This window comes from Anopheles maculipalpis, chromosome 2RL (assembly GCF_943734695.1).
Source record: "Anopheles maculipalpis chromosome 2RL, idAnoMacuDA_375_x, whole genome shotgun sequence".
NCBI classification, from domain to species: Eukaryota; Metazoa; Arthropoda; class Insecta; order Diptera; family Culicidae; genus Anopheles; species Anopheles maculipalpis.
The window spans coordinates 42772087-42787717 of NC_064871.1; the positions used below are offsets into that span (position 1 = coordinate 42772087).

Here is a 15631-nt window from a genome sequence, read left to right on the forward strand (position 1 = left end):
AACCTCATTTCAATTAAACCCTCTCCCAATTCCAACCCCACACTTCAATCGGGAACAACCCGCATGACACACACAAACACAAAGTGAACAAAATTCAACATAAAACCTTGAACTTTCTCTCTCTTTCTCTCTCTCTCTCTCTCTTTCTCTTTGTAATTCGAGCTCTCTCGCACTTTTTAGATCTCCTTTTTGCTGCTACATCTCTTTGATAAAGCAAACACAACGCGAAAATAAAAGTCAAAGTAGGCAAAAATAAAGGCCGCGCAGCAGCAACCAACCCACCCCCCCCCATTTGGAACTTCGTCAAGAAACATTCGCTCCCATTTTCTTTCCCTACCAAATTCCCCACCACCCAACTCAACCTCTCCCCGCACACGGTACGCGGACTTTTCTCCTTCTTTTCTCATTTGCTTAACGATTACGTGACCTACCGAAATTATGTGACTTCGTGGCAATAAATGGTGTGTTTGCTTCTTCGACCCGGAGGACACGGGCGCAAAAGACACACTCTATTGTAGAATGCTATCATCCCTCCTCATCTCTCTCCCACCCAGTCCCGCAGGGTGGTTCCTTCTAATGCGCCTTTTCGTAGTTTGATTTTCAAGTGATCAGCAGCTTACACACCGACACACACGGCGGTACATGCACACCTGATGGCAACCTTTCTTGGTGTGTTTCTGGGTACAGTTTTTCGCCGTCCAAAATGGAAATGAAATAAGCGAAAGTTAGTGAACGCAGGAGTGTGCTTATGGGGTGAGGGATGATACACCATTCCAATCAACATTTCAGCGTCTCTGACTAAGTAAAAAGAAAAAAAGCGGGAGGAAGTAAACGAGGCGGAAGTGATCGTTCCGCGATGCGCGATGTTTGTGCCACCGATCGGTGTGCGCATCACAGGGGGGTTGTGGGTCGGAAGTGTTTTATTGGAATTTAATTTGCAGCGTAAAACACTGACCAACACTGCTAGAGTGCGGTGCGCAGAAAGCCATATACACCGTGTGTTGTTCGTTAGTATCCGCGCCTTATCTCGATGTCTCCGGAAGGGCATCATCATCGCCCCACCTGCTTGCTTGCTGGCAGTCGCACCAGACGTGACTTGACGTGCGACGTTCGCACTTGAACCCCCCGGGCCAGCATAAACACGCACACCACAGTCTGGTGAACGATTTTTTACCACACACAAAGCCTATTAGCCTCACGGTGGTTTGGTAGCGCTCGTGTTATCTTGCGCTGTGTGCACTTCAACTCATTCAAACTTTCCCTTCGGTAGAGAGGAGGGGGGGGGGGGGGGATGGAGTTCTCGGACTGTTTTCCGAACAGTTTTTGTACACTTTTCCTCGGTCTTTTTTCTCTGTTGATACTTTGTGTCGATCATTTTTCTATGGGAAAATGTGGCCAATGACCAATGATGATTTTCAAATGTGTTTCTTATCGTTGTTAATCGTTTCATGTTTCTTGGTGCTCTAAAATGTCGGTTGTTCTAAAGCATAATGCTTCATCTTGATGAAAAGAAATTAAAGATTGATTTTTTATCAAAACTAATCATCAAATATGCAAGGCTAAATATTATATTAATGTTGCGAATTTGACAAACATACTTGTGTCGTACATTTTGTTTGACACCTTAGTCATTATCTTAGTTTATTACATACGTATTCTTCTCTATATTCCGAACCGACAGTGAAGGAAGTCTTCCACTGCTAGAAATAATGGTGCCAATCGTTTTTTTTTTTCCCTTATTGCAGCTATTGTAGATTATCGTCGGAAAGCATTGATCAGTATGGAACTACAAAATGGAGGAGAAAATTAGATGCAGATGCATGCGAAAAACGGAAAAACCAACCTAAACCAAAACCATAACCACAATTCATTTTCACTAGACTAGATAATGACATTTTAAAACATGCCGTGAACGGTAGTGAGAGAAAAAGTGTGATTTGAATTGAGAAAAAAAAAACACCAAACCCTTATTTGCATGCAAATCTTAAAAAGCATAAAATAGCCTTTACACTCGTACCAACACACACGCACACGTTGATTCTTCCACTTTATGGACATTTAATTACGCAGCATCGAACCAACAGAACGCCGCCCGACGTACAGAAGGAAGCTTCTTCTTCATCCATCAGCAGGATTTTGCGTACGCTTCTTCAGCCACTCTGTGTACGCGCGCGTTATGCCGCGTTGACGTAACAACAACGTCACCTTCATCGGGCGCGTCATCGTTAGCTCGCTTCGCAAATATCGCGCCGTACACAGCGGGAAAAGGTCGTTCCTACAACAAGCCCGTGGAAGATTTAGCGCAGTAATAAAAAAAAAATCATTCGTATACACATACGTATGCTGGAGTATGGTGGGGTAGGGATGCTTGGAAGGTTTTTTTTGTTGCTAAGGTTGATGGGTGGTTTGTGAGATGAAGTGTAGCGAAGCAAGTGCTGATAAAGAACGCTCAACGATTGGCAAGGTTGTAGAAGAAATGTTAAAAATGCGTTTATCCCACACATCACTCCACAAGCAGTCGTGGCCGAGCGGTTAAGGCGTCTGACTAGAAATCAGATTCCCTCTGGGAGCGTAGGTTCGAATCCTACCGACTGCGGAACTTTTTGCCTCCACCACTCCTTCACAAGCTCTCTACTAATTATTTTAAATTTCTATTTTGAGTGTTAATATTTGCTTTTCATAGTGATATTCAGGCTAGATTATTAGTCCCAACGTCAGTATTTAATCGATCTACTAAATGCTCTTATTTGGCGCAATAACTTCAAGGGGTCTTGTTGAACTGTTATACTAACTTCCTTCACATATTTCACTCCTAATTGTGGAACGTCAATCCAACGTACAGAAGGAAGGTCTGGACGGGATAGATATTTATCTACGCACACAAATCTCTGCTGTATGAAAGCAACCAAAATTTGTAACTTACGATTATCAAAACTAAACCAGACAAAGAAACAACCGCGCCACACATAGCGCGTGTAGTTGCCTGTTCGGTTTTGATTCGGTCGCACACAGGTGGACTACTTTTGTCTTTCTGCCCGCTTGTGCTGTCCTGTCCTGTCGTGTCCACACCCAACAGTTACACCAAGAGAGGGCCGTCGTCAAACGCCTTTGTGCCTTTGTGTGCCAGTGGCGGTGGCGATGACGACGGCCACTATCATTACTGCTGTAGCTACTTGTTTTGCGTGATTAAAACCCAAACTTACCACAACTCCGTACGACCAGCGAGCATAAACAGCGCACTGTTAACAAGACAGCCCCCCACACCATCGAAAGGGTCAAAAGGGGGTGGGCAGTGAGGCGACCAGACGAGAATGAGACGGGGAGGCGGGACGTTCAAAAGCATAAGCTCTCGGGAGGCGAAGCACACAGGCAAGGGCATCGGCGCGTTCAGCAATGAACGGTCGCGTCATCAAACAGAATTACGCCCCCTCCGCTCGATCATTCAGCCAACTACTTCTTCTCCACCCCCTTTTCCTCACCTTCTCTTTGACCTCTGCCTGAGTACGGGTTTCCCATTTCTGCACAGCCCCCAAATGCAGTGGAAACGTCACGGAAAGGGAACGAAGCCGCAACGGAGGAGAGCACGCGAATTCCGTCACCCACAAGCAGGAATTCCCCTTCACGCACACACACACACAGCCACGAGCGCGCGCTTCAAATCACCTGCACGCAAAGAAGGAAACGTTGGGCCTTAACGCCGGGGAGGGAGAGGTGCCCAAAAGAGGTGTCGAAGAAAATCGCTCAGCTGGTTTCGGTTTCACTGCGTCTCTGAAGGCGTGTGCGTGTGTATGTGTTGGTAAGAAAATTGAAGCACACACACACCCGCAGCTTCAAAACCACCGGCAACCACTCACCAGTTTGAATGTGTGTGCGAGCGCGCGCTCGGTGAGTTCCCGAACTCCTCTGCATGTGTATGTGCGTGCGGCGTTCGGTGCGCTCAGCTGATTTCTCATCCCCTCGGTGAGTGGCTCACGAAGAGTGTTTTGTGTTGAGAGGTGGTGGTGAGTTGTTGCCCGAGCAACGTGAGTAGCAATAGCAACAGCAGCAGTAGCAACAGCAACACCGATTTACGAGTATTTATCACCCTCTACCACTTCAACTCCCTTGGTACGCGGGCCTATTTCCTTTTCTTTACAAGGAGGGTGTTTTTTTTTGTTGTTGTTGTTGCTGGTTTGGTTTCTTCTGTTGCGTGCTCTCTTTCTCATAATACCGTCTGTTGTGGTTGCTCCTCTAATGCAACGTGCGCGTCGAGGGCCAAACGAAACGATTCTCTGTTGCAATGCTGCTGCTGTCAGCGTTCACCTTCGATTCCGTGTCGCTGCCTCTATAAGCCATGCGAGCGAAGCCAGGGTCTAACACACAAATCTCTCAACCAGACACATCCCTTCAAATGCTGTGCGTCAGCCACGTGAAGTTGCTAAGAAGCTTGCAAAAACTACCCTGAAAAAGCAAAACAAGAAGTAGTGAACTAAAGGCCGATTGGGGCAAATGATGAAATTGGCAGCAACGATTAAGTTTTAGCACCCCGAGACACCCTTTCTGAAATGGGAAAACCACCACCCTCTCCCTATCTTTGCTGTATCACCTTTTTCTCCTTTCCTTACATGTTCGGCCGACAGATAACGGAAGGATGTGTGAGAAAGCAGCGGAAAACCAACGTCAAACAATTTAACCCACCGAAACAGGCTTCATCATAGTAGGCCTATCGAGCAGTTAGCGAGAGAGCAGCAGAAGAAGGGGTGCGTGAGTGTGTGTGTACGCTTGAAGAAGAGGGGTGGTGGTGAGATAACTTAGACGCCGGTATTCCCTATTTCTATTGTTTCTTTTTAGTCAAATCTTTGCTCTCTTTCTTCACGCGTTCTCCGTCACTAAATGACACCGTTTTCAATTGTGCCGCCACCGTGCGTTTCCCTGTTGCTCTCTCTCTCTCACACACGCTTTGCTTCTGTATCTCACTTCACTCTCACTTGTATCACCCGCTCTCACATTTCGCTCTCGTTTCGGGTATCGCGCGTGTCGTACAGCCAACGCGTGCACATACGCGCGCACGGTATTGACAACGCAGTTTCTCACTCTCTCTCGCTCTCCCAAAAACAACCCTCTTTTCTCAATTGCAAGTTACACCACCCGCTGGCAAAAGGGGATGGCGGTGGGGGGAAGGATAGGGGGTTGCAACCAATATCAACCCCACATTTACAGTGTGTGTCCACAACTTTGTAACTTTCACCTTCACCTCGTTGTTCTTCGGTCGGACAAGCACTCACACACACACTCGATATTAAGGCTACGGCGGCGTTTCCTTCTCGCTTTGGTGAAGGAATCGTCATTTACTCGGAGAGGTGACGATGACAAATAACGGATCACGAAGGGGTGGGTAAGGGTGACAGACGACAGAGGTTTCAGAAAATTTTCATTAATTTTCATGCCGTCCCACTGTCTCCACCGCGCCTGGCACGATTGCTCGTTGCACCGGCCGTATTAATCTTGGTCGGGCAGGTTCGAGGAGATATAGATTCCGTTTCTATTACTGCTGCTGCTCCATACACAACGACGGTTACTACGACCACTACTACCACCACCACTATCAGCGCCATCAGTAGCAGTGCCAGCAGTGTAGTAGCTTGCCTTTGTACAAGCACAAGCAGCACGGAAAGGAAACAGGAGGTTGGTGAGAAGATGGTGGCGGTGGAGCACAATTGCCCTTCGGAAAAGGGAAAATTCGTTTCAAGGGTCGATGGCGATTGCAAAACCGTTGTAAAGTGCGGCACAAAAAGGCGTCATATTTTTTACGCTCTCTTCTTGGCGGTTTTGCTGACGTTTGCTGCTGTGAGCAAACTGTCACCGTGGTGGGTTTTAGCTTAGCAGTAGGCCTTGCAAAAGCACAAGTGACAGTTGTAATCAGTACGTTGAATAGGCTTACTTTTCTTATTTAGTGGAAAATTAGATAATTTATACAATTATTTGGATGATCAGTGAGAACAAGTTAAATAACTCGAAAAGTGTTCTAACCAGACGCGATTTATTCATCGCCACACAAAAAAAAACACATCGCCGCGTAGTAGGTTCATAAACGCTGACAAGGGCCCATCATCATCATCATCATCGGAAGCCACCGGCTTTTCCCATCGTAAAACCGAGAACAGAAAGACACCATCATAAAGCGTAACGGTGCACGCGGGTATGATTTTACGATTTTCATCGCACTTTTATATCGCTGGCTGCACCAATCTGCACCCACCTGCTACCCATCTCGGCCCTTCCATAACAGTGCCGAGGAGAATTGACGATTTAACTGGCGAAGGTTTAAAATCTTTTACTGTATCAAACAACTTATCCCTCTTTATCTTTCTCACGCTCTCTCCCTCTCTCTCTCTCTCTCAACTGCCTGAACATAATTAAAACAAATCGGTTCTAAGGGTGTGGTGTGTGCGTGTGTGTGCCACCTTGGGGTTAAATAGGGATTATTTTTCTAATCGCTTTTCTCAGCCTCATATAAAAAAGTCATTTGCTGTTGCTCTTGGACTTGTGGTGATTATTTGTTAAGCAAACTGGCTTGTTAAAAGGAGTTGGAATTTTTCCAAACACACATATTTTAAAATCATTTTTTCTGGTTTTGATTAAGAGGCAAAGTCGTAAAAAATCTCCTCTTATCAAACTTACTTATCTTAGACCCGGAATAAGGCAAAGAATAAGAAGGAAATGCCTTATCATTATGTTTATACAAATTAGTCACCCCAAGTGGTGTTGAAAATACAGCATTGTTACGTCATAATTAATTATATGTACATAAAATAAAGCAAACTCATCATGCACAAAGCTGCGCATTGATTTATATGTTTATGAATTTTATCGCCATTTTTTTACATTTCAACATGCTTGGTTCGGTATGAAAAAAAAAAAATTAATTGGACACTAGTCAAGGCCCGGTAGAACCTACTTTTGCACTCGGAAACTCCGGGATGCATCCAAATTCCGAAATCCGAAAACTTTAAACCTTTTTTTCCATTGACAACCTTTTCGTATTGCAAATAACAGAAGATAGCAATGTTCAACATTCTCCTTGATTACAATAAATTTTCTTCTAAGAAATGGCCGTAAAGTATGGCACCTTTGCTCGGTTGCATATTTGTAATAAGTGTTAACATTTCTTGTTGGCTGCCGTTGACTTCAAATCGTTTCTTTGTCCTGGCGAATTGGAAAAATCGCACAAGCCCACGATGTTTAAATTCTTCAGTTTGTGAATTGTACAGATTGTCCAGTAATAGAAAAAGAGATGAAAATATGTAAATGTATAACCATACACTTGTACTAACTCTAACCCTGATGTACTAATTCTAACCCTGATTTTGGTATTATTTTTCTTCATGTGCTTGTGCTACAATTTTAGAATCTAGTATTTGTCCATCTCCAAATCAATACTTATGTCTCCTTGATGCAATCACGTCTACGCTCCAATCCCTCCTCTTTGTGGCGTTTTGATAATAATCACCGAAATTCACATCACATTCCCTCCTGCATGTCCCTTGGAGCGGTTATCCGAAACTCCGAAATATGTGGTCTTTTATGCTGAACAATGAGCCAGTTTGTTTGCGGCTTCTGTAGCTACTTATGGGTCTCAAGCAAACTGGTCCTTATCCAGCACAGTTAAATACCTTTGACTGCCATTGCAACCCTCTGAGTATTGTGCACACGGCGCTATTCAATCTTAAGCTGTCTTCATCGCCTGGTCCTAATGCTGTTCTCTCATCTATCCCAGAGCCGGGTCTTCCTATAAGCGGGCGATCGGGCGGACATTGGGTGCTTGAAGTCTCTGTTCGTTTCCCTAGTCAGCTGATCGTTGGAATAAGTCCCGATCATTTGATCCTCCTCCAACGTGGAGGCTATATCAACGACTTTCTGTCACTTGCTAGCCCCCTCTGGAGCCCTTAGAATCTTGTCCCACACATGGTCAAGCCTTCCTTCTCCCTAATGCCATTGATGCTCCTTCCTCACTCTCATCCATCAATCTATATGTACCCACGCACCGTCTTCGTTCTCGTCCTCTCCTTGTGATTGCATCAAGGATATCTTCTGTTGGTGCAAATGATTCGCTTTTGCAAGCAACAAGTTGATTTAGTTCTTATTCCATTCCGTTTGACCTCTCCATTTCCCTATCTTTCTTCCGTGCTCGACTTCGTGCATTCTCTCTCTCTCTCTCTCTCTCTCTCTCTCTCTCTCTCTCTTTATCTGGCTCCTCTCACTGACCCATTTCCTTGATTTAATTTAATTTTTTTGTAATTTTTTCTAATAATGATTTAGTACCGAATTTTTCAAATTCGTTTCATTACAAATTGATGATAATTAACGTAAAACAAATCATTAAACTTGCAACGATAAAGTAGCGCATCCTTCCCCCATGAGCAGTTAGATAAAATTTTGAAAATATTCAATCGAGCAATCTAGTACTCGTTGGAGGGGGAGATACCCACGCCTCTCTCAGCTTCCATTCTTAGCTCGCTGCGCTCGCTTGTTCGCTGTCGCTAAGCTACGACGAAGACGACGAAGCACGGTTCCAGGACTCACAGATAAATATATAATTACGTTACAAGCGTAGTAAACCTTAACTCTCATTTGTTCGTTAGCGTCGATTAACGGAAACAAATTCTTCACTACGGAAGTTGGACGTTTCAACAAGTATCATCTGTGCGTCAGAATCCAGCCCCAATGGAACGATCGCGTTAGTCATCGGCTAACGGACAATCTTCTCCCCTACGGAAACAGATGCATTCCTGAGAGAGTCCGATTCTCCTTCAACAGTTCAACGGAAGCCAGCTCCACTCCGCAGATTGGGGATCGTCCAGCAGCCCGTTCTCCACGATAAGAATGCCTGGTTATAATTTGTCCCTTCGCGATAGGTTTAAAAGAACAGAGATAATAGAGCTCAGCGCCTCATTTTCGTTTCTAGATTTGCTATAGATAGGAAGTGGGACCGTGTGGTGCCATTTGTAATCAATAAAAAATATTTTAATTATATGCGTAAGATTGGTAAACCTTAGCAAATGTTTGTGTGGTCTAAAAATGCATAAAAAAATCTTTAATTTTAATAGCCATATCATCAATTATTTGCAGCACAACTCGTCCGCTAAAATGTTCAATTTGTATTGCATTAGTAATACATTCTCATGAGGTAGATATGAACAGTGATTCAAATGCAGGATGAGCGAAGAAGTTGCCCCGAGGCAATAAAGCATGTTAATCTTGTCAATCTCTAGTTACACCATTTGCAAGATGCAAGCTTATCCGTGTTTCCCTCATGATCAGCTTCGTTGCTAATCTACAGCTATTTGCATTCAACATATTAGTTGTACCGGTTGAAAGTGAAATCTATAATCCTCTTGTTGCATACACCACTTAGTCATAATCTTTTGGCAAACGTTATGATCACCCAAGCATTTTTTATTTTTCCTCACAAGATGATGATATGTTACTGGATTAATGGCACTAATTTGCATTGTACATCTGAACCTAAACAAGACGACCTCAAAACAGAGAACAGACTTCTAATAAGTCTATGTCAAATGAGTTTTAAATAAATGCAAAATAAAACGCAAAGTTCCATACGATTCGTTCCAAACCGAACGTAGAATAAAACTGCTAAAACCATAATTTTTATAAATGAGTTTCAATATTTCACCTTCTTAGACAAAAGTTCACCCTCTTCACCCTCATCAGCAGTCAAACATCCTTCGGTATCGCCTCAATAGGACCGAAAAGGATTAGGTTCCGATCCCATCTTTTCGCTTCCTTACCTTCACCATCTTATCTTGACAAACTTAAGAATGTGTTCCACCGAAACCATACACAAACCCATCAATCGATCCCATTTCGGTAGTATTTCTAACATCCCAATCATCATCATCATTCTTGTTTGCTTAGCCACGGTTCGGATGTAAAACAGTTTTGTGGTTCCGACGCCTCGACATTGCTGTGTTTGATGTTTGATGGATAATATTCATGAGGCAGAAGAGGGGACCACGTCACGTTTACACGACCCGAACGGACACGAAAACGGCCCTAGCGAGAGCGAGCTGGAGAACCAAGAGCCAAGCCAAACAATCAACAGCGCATTACAAAACAAGAAAATACACACTTTGATGAATAAAAGTGACCTCCTTCCATCCTCTCAAACAAAAAAAAAAAGGCCACAGAGAGAAACAGAGAGACAGAGAGGCAAATGAAGAAGAATGATACGCATACGCATTCTCGTTTATCGGCGCAATTTCGTACGCTTTCCATCGGTGAATCAGCCTTACCGGTTCATGGTCAGCAGCAGGAAGGAAACAAAAGCCTTATGGGAAGATTAGTGATGAAAAATTGTTGTTCCAGTTCTTGGCGTGGTGGTAAATCCACTCTTTCTTTGGACGTGGACGGGGCCGCTGGACCGGGAAGAGAAGCCACAGCGAAACCAATGTAAGAAGTCATTGCGCTTACAGCACCAAGACGAATAAAGTCCAAATTCAAACACTGCCAACCGGCGGCACCCGTCGACGACGATCAGGTCCTCTCGATCGATTCCGTTCCGTTTGTGAGGGACAGACGGACAGAGCGCACCATGAAGGAATGTTGGATGGATGGCCCCCATCTGGTCCCACTTGGTGCTTGGTTCGGGAGGGGGTGGTGTTTGCCACACTCTCTGAGCGATAAAAAAAAAAGATCAACGATCGGCAGCTTAAATCGATGGGAAAAGCATCTCAACTATGCCGCACTTCTTAGTTGGGTGTGCGGTGTTTTCGGGCTTTCACAACAGGGTTAGAAAAGGGATGATTTGAGGGATGGTTCATTGATGTTAAGCCCGTGTTACACCTTTTACACTGTACGGCCTTTACGCACTCGCACACAGATGTGTGGCTTTTGTTTCGGCACCGCTTTGGTCGGGGTGGAACGCCAGTTCAAGGAATTTTCCTGACCAAACACCACCACCAACAAGCGACTTGTGAAGGCCACCATGGCGACCATGGACACCGAATTATTGTGAGAAGAACTCCAATTCCGTTCCGATTTTAGGAGATTTTTTGGAAATGCGATGATGTGCCAAGGCGGGCGATTAATAATTTGTGCTTTTTGTTGATTTTAAGGTCCTGATTTATTAGCAGGAGCGGTCTAACAACTTATAGACACTTTAATATAAATTAGAAAATGTATTTCTTCCCGAAGATGCCAAACCACACACACACACAAAAAGGGAGATATTTGATGCGCAATTTAAGCATTTCGGTTCGGCACCCTTTGGTCTTTGGGCTCTTGGTTGCTCTATTCCCATTCATTAAAGGAAGTCTATAATGACCATGATTGAAAGGGTTTCCTTTGCACAACGGTGATGCACTGGACCACCCCAGCGAGAACGTCAAAAGCAAACGGGTTCGAAATCGGGAAGACGGGATGCGTTCACGAAATCACATCACTGAAGATCTTTCCCCTTGGCCGAAAGGTATCCGATTGCCATCGCTTTAGCAGAGGGACAAAAACGTGCCAAATGATGATAAAATCTTTTGTCTCTCCCATTGTCCCACCCCTTCGATTTGGTTAGACAATTTCAACACCGTCTCAACGTCGCCTGCGCAAAGCAAACAAACAAAAAAAAAAAAACAATGTAAAAACAACTTAAAACAGCAATAAAACTTATAACACAGAATGGGGGAGTAGTTATTGGTGTCTGGAAGAGAGGAAAAAACGACCAACGTATCCCGCTAAAAGCTAACTAAAAACGGAACGTAATAAGGCAACAGCAACAACCACCGACACACAAACATACAACAGCAAGTAAAATGGCATTCAAGCAATCGAGCCGAAAATGTAATAAAATGGCTAAAGCGTATAGATGAGGAGTCACACGAAGCCCCGATTGAAGAAATGGAGAAAAAGCAAACACAAGCAAACGCGGGCAAAACAAAAGCGAAACAAATGCTTTGAAAACAGGACGAATACACACGATTAACAGTAGAGGATGGAGGGGGGGGGGGGGGGAATGAAAAACGTAGATGGGAACCATTTAGCGTAGACCTGTGTCTGGGGGTTGGCGAGCTTCAAGCGAGCGATCGTGAGCTGCGGTGAGCCGTGAGCGACGAGATCAAGTGAGATCGTCGAGCGGTGCTCGTTGCCTTTTGGTGCGTGTTTCACGCCATTCTTTCGGTCGGTGCCAGATTAAGTTTCTTCGAACTAATCGAAAGATGGATGGAAAATTCTGGGGCGCACACACACACACAAGACAAGGTAGCCAGCCGAAGCAACAAACGAATTGGACGAGAGGGAACAACAGATTAAAAGATCGCGCGCCCAAAGCGTGCACACATGCACATATGCCCTGCACGGCCCAACAGCCAGGGTATATGAGAGAGAGAGAGAGAGAGAGAGAGAGAGAGAGAGAGAGAAAAAAACCGTCGAGATGTGAATGACCCCGATAGGTTCGAAGAGACGGTGTGTGGTTGATCCTTCCTTCCTTTTTGGCTGTACGTCCTTCGCAGGGGTCCTGTCCTACCCGGTCATGATTTGAAGACGGCCTTTTTTTCGGCCTTTGTTGATGCTTAGACCTACTGACACGAACCGAGAGGGTCCCTCTTTCGGCTAGGCCGCTACGATGAGGACGATATGATGGGAGAAGACGATTTTTAGTTTTGGTTTTTAGTTGAGATGGAGTTTTTTTTCTTCTTCTTCTCCTCATTCTTGGGTTCGTGAAGAACGAGGAGGAAAGTGCTTCGCTGCCACGGGGGTTGATTATTGCACAGAAGGGCAGGATGAAGAACAAACCTTCCCTGGCGCATCTGCCATCGTCGTCCGCTGACTGCATGCAGCAACAGTACGGGGATGCTTAGCCAAAAACTTCCAGCAAGGAAAGTATCGAATGACGATTGTGTGCGAGAGAGAACGAGAGGCGGTTGGTAAGAAGTTGTGGACCCTTACAGTCAGACCAAACTGGCTGAGATGTGAAAAAGCTCTGTTTCTTCTTGATGCGAACAAACTTTTCGAATAGGACGAAGCAATACAAATAAAAAAAGCGAAGCAAAACGTGTAGGTACACCCTTTGTGGATCGATTTTTTGTTGTTGTTGCTTTCTAGCTCGCCAGAACTGTGTTATGGCGGGAGATTAATTGTCCCGAGAATTCCTGACGATACCGTGTGATCGACCGATGAGGCCATTTTATGTGAGTGTACAGGCATGATACGGATTTCATGCTGTTTATGGGGCTTAAATCAAATCTAATTAGATTGAAATGTTCAATCTCGTTATTGTCGACTGTAAAACTTTTTATGCTTCACAAGTAAGAGATTAAGACGAGCATTTTACTAAAGAACCCAGCCTCACAAAACAAACGTGTAATACGCGCTAACCGAAAAGAGAAAACCAACGAAAGCACAAATGTAACAATCAGGGTATGAAATAAACATAAGAACGTATTTAACAATACAGGTGAATGTACCCAATTTAATACAAAACTGAATAGGTTCGATTAGGAAACGGAATCAGAAAAAAGGGAAACAGACACAGCATACAGCAACATTAACTACAAATTTGGTATGGAAGTTTGAAAGATGAAGTATTTATTTACAATTGATTATGACGGTCCAAAGAAAGATGAAGTAATTGCAATAATAATTTCTAATGAATTGCATTTAAATTCGAATTAAATTCACAAACTTAAGAAACGAAGTAATGAAAAGAAAATGCCAATTTGCTATGACCAATACTCAATTCAAATAATCAACAATAAAATTAAAGAATAAATAATGAAGTTGTTAACAACGCAGCATCAGTCAGATGCCCATCTAAGGCAAAACTGACATTGGAAAACTAGATATACAGGGTTTACCTGGGTAATTCGGCATTGTCAAACTATTATCGTGCAACATTTTTTTTTTTTTCGTTTATTTATAGAGGCTTTGAGTCTTAGTGACTACATTCGCCTCTCTAAGGGCAACGTAAATGCTTATTCTGACGTCGTAAACTCTAAATTGGTCATCGTCCATTCTATTCGGGTGCCGTCAAGTTTGTTTTGATAATCAAGCTGTCAAAAATCGTTGGCTCCGTTGTGTTTGATCCATAAAGCTCTACGAAAATGCGTTGGTTGTGTGATTTGTCACTAATTACCATTAATTACTTGAGGAAAATTTACTCAGCTTAAGTTAAATGACGAATATAAAAGGTACAAAATCGATTTTCAGATTCTTTAGTCATGTACATACAAAGAAATACGTTACTAACATAGTTGGTAACTAAGCAATGCTAAATTTTGAAAATAATACATAATAGGCAAACCCTGTAAAGCAAAATTAAATGTGGATCGATTGATTGTAAAGGTGGGTAAGGAGACGGGGCTTTGGTGACCCGATTTATCCCACCTACTATTACATACAATGTGTGTAATGTTATTTTGAGCTCCAATTATTTGTACAAACAATTCCGATAAAACCCCACACAATACAATCAACACAATACAACAATCAAAGAACTAAAACACATAGAACGAAGTTCATGCCAGCTTTACCATCTCCCAAGCACGCCCGTTGGCAAAAGAAGTCAATTATAAAAATGTTAGGTTCCACCGAGATTTGAACTCGGATCGCAGGATTCAAAGTCCTGAGTGCTAACCATTACACCATGGAACCTGTTCGAAGATTCCAGCGTCTGGAAACAGTCAGCACCTGTTGAAACGCAAAGTAGACCCCTTCCACTTTAACAACAAAGCGCACACATTGCCAGCAGCAGATACATACGCCACTTTATCAGATTATGCTATTTGCTACAGTTGTTGTATTGAGAGTTTTTGTAACATTTAGACAACTTTACAGTTTTATGGCAGGTAAATCGTTATCATATGGATGTAATTGATGGTATTTTATTTATTTATAATTAATTACGATGGTACAATGTCGTATTATATTATATGCCGTACATTTTAATGAAACTTTCTACAAGTAGAACATGATGCATTCATCCTCAACTACGCGCTCCCTCTCTCTTACTCGAGAGAGAGCTTATTGAGAGCTTGTTCGGTTGCATCTTTCAGATTAACATCATCGCACATAAAACATACTCCCGGACAAGAAAAAAGGTTAATTTAACGACTATATACACCCCTTGCGTCAAATCAAATCTACTACAAACACATACACCCCTGCCTAGCATTATACTTTCAAAAGGAAGTTGGTAACGTAAAAAAAAGTACACACTCACTCACACACACACACACACACACACACACACACACACACACACACACACGTATAAAAACAAATTTCCCAAACATTTGCCAGAATTCAACCATCAAGCAAAGAGGATAACACACCATCGACAAAATCCCAGAAGAAGAAAGAAAAAACGTCAAGCACCCGATGGCTGTTTTTCCGATGTTTTTTTTTTTCCTCTTTCTTCCTGCCTTATCCTTCCACCCCGCTGGGAACCGTTTCGAAAGAATCGCGGTAAAAAGCGGACTCCAGTATTGCGTCCTTTTTGTCAATGGTAAAGGGAGAACCGATTCTTTAGCGTCGGCACTGTGACGATACCGCAGGACGATACGATACGATGGTAAATACCATAAAATCCGACTGCTATAATCGAGTTTATCCTCCGGCTCGACGTATGTAAACCAACACGGAA

At 43.4% G+C, this 15631-nt stretch overlaps 1 protein-coding gene and 2 non-coding genes across 4 annotated transcripts in view; 1 reads left to right on the forward strand and 2 right to left on the reverse strand.

Moving 5' to 3' along the window:
* LOC126556944 (hypoxia up-regulated protein 1) overlaps window positions 1-15631 on the reverse strand; it is a 284918-nt gene that overhangs the window by 112658 nt on the left and 156629 nt on the right. The gene's annotated exons all lie outside the window — the stretch shown is intronic.
* On the forward strand, window positions 2515-2596 carry Trnas-aga (transfer RNA serine (anticodon AGA)). The gene has a single exon. It is a non-coding gene; the product is annotated as a tRNA-Ser (tRNA).
* On the reverse strand, window positions 14569-14640 carry Trnaq-uug (transfer RNA glutamine (anticodon UUG)). The gene has a single exon. It is a non-coding gene; the product is annotated as a tRNA-Gln (tRNA).